Source organism: Phyllostomus hastatus, unplaced genomic scaffold, assembly GCF_019186645.2.
Source record: "Phyllostomus hastatus isolate PE091 unplaced genomic scaffold, TTU_PhHast_1.1 phas_contig_30, whole genome shotgun sequence".
NCBI lineage: Eukaryota > Metazoa > Chordata > Mammalia > Chiroptera > Phyllostomidae > Phyllostomus > Phyllostomus hastatus.
The window spans coordinates 6,334,474-6,342,530 of NW_025333841.1; positions in this window are offsets into that span (position 1 = coordinate 6,334,474).

Genomic DNA, 8,057 nt, shown 5'->3' on the forward strand with positions numbered 1-8,057 from the left:
CCATCTCTTCCACTGTTCAAAACACTCTGCAAACTCCTTTGTTTCAATTGCTATCAGCTACCCTGTCATATTTTCCTCAATCTCATTGACAGTCTGAAATCTCCTTTCAAAGGTGATTTTAGTTTTGGGAAAAGCCAGAAGTCTCAATGCACCAAATCTGGGCTGTAGGGGGGCCTGAGTCACCTGAGTGATTTGATGTTTCACCAAAAAATCTGCACTAGACGTGATGCATAGGTGAGCGTGTTATTGTAATGAAGCTGCCAATCACCAGTTGCCCATAGCTGAGGCTTCTGAATCATCTGAATAGTTTCCATGGAGAATGTTCAAGCTTAATGCAAAATTTGATGCAGTTTCATTCCTCTACTCATTCAATCATCTTGAATGCAACAGTCACACAGTACACATGCACACTCAACAACTTCTACTATCCCCACTGACTAGAACAGTGAAGTCCTCATTGTTCATGCACACACATTCCAGCCCACTCTCCTTGGCTGCTGGTTTACATTGATGTAGTGCAAACTGTTCTCATTATATTAATAATGGCTGGACTTTTTCCAGACAGACCTCATATAGAAGATTCCATCCAAAAACAATAGAATAAACATTTTTTTCAAGCATATGAGAAGGTAGAAGCCCTAGGATAGATAAAACTAATATTTTTATATTATCTCCATCTCATTGAGCTATTTTTCTGGAGTTTTGAGCTGTTCTTTCATTTGGGCCATGTGTCTTTGTCTCCTCAGTCTGACAGCCTCCTTGTGTTTGTTTCTATGTATTAGGTGGAACAGCTATGACTCCCTGTCTTGGTAGCATGGACTAATGTAGTAGGTGTCCTGTAGGGTCTAGTGGCACAGCCTTGCCTATCACACAAGCTGGGTACTCGAGGTGAGCCATTTGTGTGAGCTGAGTACACCTTCCTCTTGTAGTTGAGCCTTGGTTTCTGTTGGCAGATCAGTGGGAGTGATTTACTAAGGCCAGTTAGCTTCAAGGATTGACTGTGACCACTGACCACCACCCTCCACCTCCATGGAGGATCAGCTGTGCAGGGGCAGGGTGGTGGTGGTGCTCTGACATGTTCTGTCGCTGTTCACTAGGTGCATTGGCCCTGGGTTTCCCAGGATTGTGCTGGGAAGGTCAGCCCCCACATGTGTTTTGCCTGGAGCCACCCTGCCTGAACTATAAAACAATCTGAGATGGTTGCTACTTGTGCTGGGCTTGGACATCTTTATTCTTAATAGGTAAAAACTGGAAATAGCCCAGATGTCCTTCAACAAATGAAGGATTAAACACACTGTGATATTTCCATACCATTGAATACTGCTATTCAGAAATAGAAAGGAATAAGCTACTGAAACATGCAACAACTTGGATAAATCTCCAGGAAATTATGGTAGTGGAAAAAGCCAATCCCAAAAAGGTTTTTAATAAAGCATAATTCCATTTATGTAGCATTTTGAAATGCAAAATTTTAGAAATGAAAGGCAGATTAATGGTTGCCAGGAATTAGGGACAGGAGAGGGATGGCAAGAGGGAAGTGGCTGTGGTTATAAAAGGGAAGCAGAAGGGATTGTTTTGTAGGTGGAACTGTTTACTATTTTGACTTTTGTGATGGATACATGAACCTACGCAGGAGAAAAAAATGTACGGATCTAAATAGACAGTGTACACACACACATATACAAATACACAAAGACATACCAATAAAATGGCAAATCTGAGTAAGATTGGTGGATTATATAATATCAATATTCTGATTGTGGTACTGTGCTATAGTTTTGTAAATTATTGTCATTTGGGTATCTGGGAAAAGCAAACAAGCAATCTTTCTGTATTTTTTACAACTGCATGGGAATCTTCAATTAGTAAGAATTTAAATTAAACTTGTTACTGTAGAAGTCTAGTGAAGGGAAGAGGAAATTGGATTTGGATGATAATGGAGGTCTCGTCAGTATATTAGTCAATTAAAAAAGACAAGGTACAGATAGTTCATGCAGTGTGTTCCCATTTATGATTTAAAAGGATGCATATATATGTATTTGTATATCAACATCAAAAATTGCTGGAAGGAGACATAGGAAACTGTTGAAATAGAGGCCTCTGGGAATTCTAGCATGGAAGAAGACTTCACTTTTTAAAATAAACCCTTTCCTGGTACTGACACTTATTTTTTTTTAACAACTTGCCTATATTGTTTGTTTATACTAAAAAATACATAGAAACTAGAATATCATACATAAAATATAAACCAGTGTTTTTTAAAATTCAGACTTATAATTGTGATGAGCATAACAACATTAATGACTAAAAGTTTTGAATACGTCCTATGTGTTAATCAGTACTCCAAATGCTCTAAATACATTAATTTATTATCAACATAATAGCTTTTAAATATGAATTTTATATTTGATACTAATGCATCCATCAAAAAATGATTCCCATTGCTCTGATACCCCCAAGACTTCACACTCCAGGCCTGAGGAAATTGCAGAGGAAGCTATCACCAGGGAGTGGGCTGAGTTGTGATAGCATCTTCATGGTGGCTTTTAAAAAGTTTCCGTAGATGCTATATTTTGATGTTGAACTGTATGGAAGAAATTATTTTTTGTGCTAGTGTTTTGTCATATATACTGTCTCACATTTTAAATATGTTCATGAAAACAGGTGTATATAATTTAAAAGTTTATATCCTCCTAATTCTTGGTTGTGAATGTCAATAATATTGACAGTAGTTGGTGTCTAATACTGCTTACAGTCTACCAGCAGGGAAGAGAAGAACTGATGCATGGATTACAGTAACCAGTTGGGCCTAATTCTGGGTGCAGCAGGACTCCCTTTTAGGGTGTCCTTTTTAAGCTGATCCATTGTAACTTAATGAGGAACAGCTAGGGAGCAGGTCTGCAGTACAATTAATTGTTGTATAGGTTCTCTGAGACCTTTACAGCTATGTATCAGCTTAATACAGAGGCAAGACTGCACAAACAACGGAATCTATGTAAACTGCAAAGGTGGTGGATCACACTTAGGTTATCTTGGACCAATGTGATTTTGAAAATGGGGGGACTTGACTCGGAGTGGTGAACACACAATACAATATACAGGTGATGTATTATAGAATTTATACACCTGAAACCTATATAATTTTATTAACCAATGTCATCACAACAAATTAAATAATAAAATAGTGTCTTTTCAACAAATTATACTGGAACAACAGGATAACCATAGAGGAATAAAATGAATCTTAACTTATACCTTACACCATACACAAAATATAATTCAAGATGAATCATAGATAGATATGTAATGCTTAAACTACAAAGCTTCTATAAGGAAACAGCAAATATCTTTTCAATCTGAGTGTAAACATGTTTTTTGGAGACAGTACACAGACACACACACACACACACACACACACATATCGTTGTCAACTAGGCTTGATGAGAATAAATAACTTCTGTTTATCAAAAGATACCATTAAGAAAATGGATAGACAAGTCAAATGCCTGGAGAAAATATTGATAAAATATATTAAGTACAATAAAAATGTGGAAAAGAATGTTTCCCCTCAACTCCATTATTCTCTTTATAGCTCCCCAGTTTTTTGTTTTGTCATTTATCATGGTATTTAATTATGCATGTACTTGTTTGTTGTCTCTCCCACAGAAATGTAATCTCCAAGAGAGCAGTCTTTTAAAAGTTTCTAGTTCAGTGCACACAGTAGGTTCTCCAGAACTATTGGTTGAATAAATACATAGTATTTATGCATTGATCTAGGAAGGGCTGGGACTGTATATTTATTCACTGGGTGAGGGTTGGCATCATCCAAGGAACCAATCAGCTGTGTGTGGGAGTCTGTAAGTGTGCACTTTTCACAGTTTAGGCTGGATTCACTTAGGTATTTCCTATTGTTGGCAACTTGAGATGTCTTTATTCCAGCCTCTGCCTCAGGAAGTGAAATTTAATGTTTGTTAGTCACCAGGAAATAATCAGTCTCTTAGGTGTGTATTGTTCCTTGAATTACTCCTGTGCTTACCTAGAAATTCAGTTGGAATGGTCCTAAATTTTATGGTAAATATTTTTGAATAGAGTATGGCAAAGCCCAGCACTTTATTATGTATTCAAAGTTGTTTTCATGCATTGATGAGGATATTGAAGTATTTCAAGCTCCAGATGAAAGTACTTAAATGAACTGCACATCATCTTGGTGCAGGGAGTATTGAGTTTGGTGCTCGTTACACATGGGATTTACCAACCTTGTCTTACAGTCTAAAATGCCAGCAAAGATAGTGAACACTGAGAATAATTTGGGTATTGATTGTTTGTATACCAGCCATTGTTAAAATGTTGCTTTCAAATTCTCAAAATCAATTTCTATTTGTTTGCACACAAGTAAAGAGGCTAGGGTTTTGAACTCAAGTTGACACCTAAATAAATGCACCCAACAAATGCTTGCATTTGACCAGCGTTTCTAATCATCATCTGGAAGGGGCAAAGTGAGTAATTTGCAAAGCTGTGTTTACTCTGAATAAATTTGAGAAATTCTGTTTCAGTCCAATATATACTTAATATAAAATGTTGGATTAGACAAATGGCTGTTATAGATCAGCCAGCCTCAACCATGGTCAAAGTTAGAAGGGAAAAATAGCATGCTGTGGGACATTAAGAGAAAGCCACTGGCTGCCTTTGAGGAGAGGAATTATCTGGGCTCTTGTGTGATTGTCTAACACTCCAGTGACCTATCACTGGAAAATATGCTGACTCACATTTCATCACAATTATAAATTTCTTAAACAATTTGATATGTCAGGCACTAGGCCACCTACTCCATTTTTACATTTACAAAACATTTTTATATGCATTTCCTCATGAAGTGCCCATAGTTGTCCATCAAAGTAAGCATCACTAACCTCCATTTAACAGATAAGTAAACTGAGGTCCAGTGGGAAACAAGTGATTCCACATCACCAGTGGATGGAAGAGCAGGATTCTAATTCCTCTGTCACTCCAGAGGTTTGCTTAGTTTTTTTTTCTTTCTCATCACAAATATAATAGCATCAACTAAAAAATGTAGCAGAATGAAATGAAGAAACTTAGGAGACTAAAGTAGCAAGAGGGGTGCAAGGATCATGCAGGCTGGTTCTTCTGAGTCCCAGGGCTTCTACAAGTGCATTTCTAGAACCAGTATCAACTTAAATTCTCTGTATGAGAATTGCTTCAGAGAGCCTACTAATTTCTCAGGGAGCCATACAGGGTGATCTCTGATTTGCCATTACATTCACTCTGAACTGCAGAAATAATTCCAAGCCTCAGACTCCCAGCCTGGGAAAGGAAACCTTCAGAGATGAAATGATGGTCCCTCCCTGTTTATCTGAGTTGGCTCTGTATTTTTCTACTTGACATCAGAGCATCTGGGCTATCTATGGCGGTGAGCTATCTGCATGAAAGAAACAAGCCCATTGAAGATAGATCCAATCCTAAGGGGCTCATTTGAGTCCTGCAGAGTCAGTGGAGAGGATATAGCTTACAAGCCCCTTCTCCATTATGTACTCAGTAACTGAATGGTGTGGGCCTGGAGAATTTTGGAGCCTCAGGCCTCAGGCACAGGAGATTCCTGACTAAGATCAGAGGATGGCTGCTTTTGAGAATGCTCAGTGATTCTCCACTGCTGAAGCACTTGGCCGAAGGCTGTGCATTAGATCTCCAGAATGTTTTCATCTTCTAACTGAAAGTTTGTACCCTTTGACTAATATCTCCCTATTTTACCCACCCTCCAGCCCCTGGAAACCACTATTATACTCTTTGTTTCCATGAATTTGGCTTTTTAAGATTCTATATATAAGTATACAACACTCCCAAGATTATTGCACAATTATTCACAATAGCCAAGATATTGGAAACAACCTAAGTGTCCATCAACAGGAATGGAACATATGTGACAGGAAAGATGTGACATATCTATCTTTATCATCTATCTATCTATCTATCTATCTATATATCTTTATATCTATCACCTGTCATCTATCTAGGAATAGTACTTTGCCATGAAAAAGAAGGAAATCCTGTCATTTACAACAAGAATGGACTTTGTGGGCATTATGCTAAGTAAGATAAATCAGACACAGATCACATTCTTAAATCCTTCACTATTCTGCTTCCAGAAATGTCCCTAATCTGGAATCAGAATTTCACTGTTGCCCATGCATTGTTCAATTCCAGCTGATTATAGTAACAGTACTAAGGACCACCATATGTTTTTCATCCATGATGTGCCAAGCACTTTACAAAATTTATTTTGAATCCTCACAAGAACTCTGCCAAATGGGTGCTTTTTATTTTATGGATAAGGAATTTAGGTTCATAGTGTTTAGGCAACAACTTCCTGTCCTTTAAGATGGGTAAGAATGGTAAGGATAAGAATGCCTTTGGCAGCACAAGGGTTGTGTGCTAACAGATTTCATGAGACACTACTCGAGCTGGTAAGAAACACAAAACGTCCTGTTCTTTTTGATCAGTGCACCTCTGGGAAATAATAGAAAGTAGGAAGTTACCTCTGTGTTTCCACAGTCATCAGCCATGTCATCCTGGGCAAATTCATTTTTCTCTAGGAGTTTGTTTCTTCATCTGTACAGTGAAGATAACTCCTACCTCACAAATTTGGCAGGAACATTAAATGCGAAAGTACATGTTGACTGTCTATCCCAACATCTACCTCTTCATTATCCTTCCCTTTCCTATAATTATATATCTCACCTTTCTGTGGACTGTTGGCAGGTTTCTGTTTCACCTTTGCAGTAGTCATGGCTGAAATTTAGCTTGACTATTTTTCACATTAGTAATATATAATTTCTCTATGTTAGCATTTGAATAAATTGGGAAAATGATGGGGTAATTTTGTATCTGATTCTCCTCCCTCTGAAAAATCTAAGCATTCTATTCTTTGGGTGTTTGCATGGAAATACTAACCTCACAAAAACTGTACATCATAGAGGATTCCAAAATTTGACCTTTTTTTCTTACTTTATATATTTAATAATGCATGCACATGGGGGAAAAGGCAAAAGCTAATGAAGTGTGTACATTGAAAAATAAATTGCTCATTTCCATCATCCCCAATCCCCAGTCACTCTTCTCAGAGGTAAGCACTTAAGTTATTTTGGGTCTTTCAAGTGATATTTTGTGCTTCTATGAACATTGGGGTGCATAGGTTCTTTTGGATTGTTGTTTTAGGGTTCTTAGGATATCGTCCCAGCAGTGGAATTGCTGGGTCAAAAGGCAGATCCATTTTTAGTTTTCTGAGAAAATTCCATATTGTTTTCCATAGTGGTTGTACCAGTCTGCAATTCCACCAATAGTGCACCAGGGTCTCTTTTTCTCCACAGTCTCTCCAACACTTGTTGTTTGTTACTTTGTTTGTGATGGTCATTCTCAATGGTGTGAAGTGGTATCTCATTGTGGTTTTAATTTGCATCTCTCTGATAGCAATAGCCAAATGTTGGAAGCAGCCTAGGTGTCCATCAGTACATGAATGGATCAAAAAACTATGGCACATTTACACAATGGAATTCTATGCAGCAGAAAGAAAGAAGGAGCCCCTACCCTTTGCAACAGCATGGATGGAACTGGAAAGCATTATGCTAAGTGAAATAAGCCAGGTGGTGAAAGACAAATACCATATGATCTCACCTTTAACAGGAACCTAAACAACAAAACAAAGAAACAAGCAAAATATAACCAAAGACACTGAAATAGAGAACAGGCTGACAGTGTCCAGAGGGGAGAGGGGAGGCAATTTCAGGGGAAAAGGGGAAGGGTTTACAGGAACAAATATAAAGGACACATGGACAAAAACTAGGGATGAGTGGAAATGGGAGGGAGGTGGGGAGGGTGGGGTGGGTGGGCTGGGATGTGAGTAAAAGATAGAAAATCATACTTGAACAACAATTAAAATAAAATTTAAAAAAGAAACTACTTTTGCAGAGTACTTAGCTTTTAGGAATACCAGTTGCAAAAAAGGGAACTCAGCTGACTTGGAGGTGAAGTAAGGGCCAATTTAT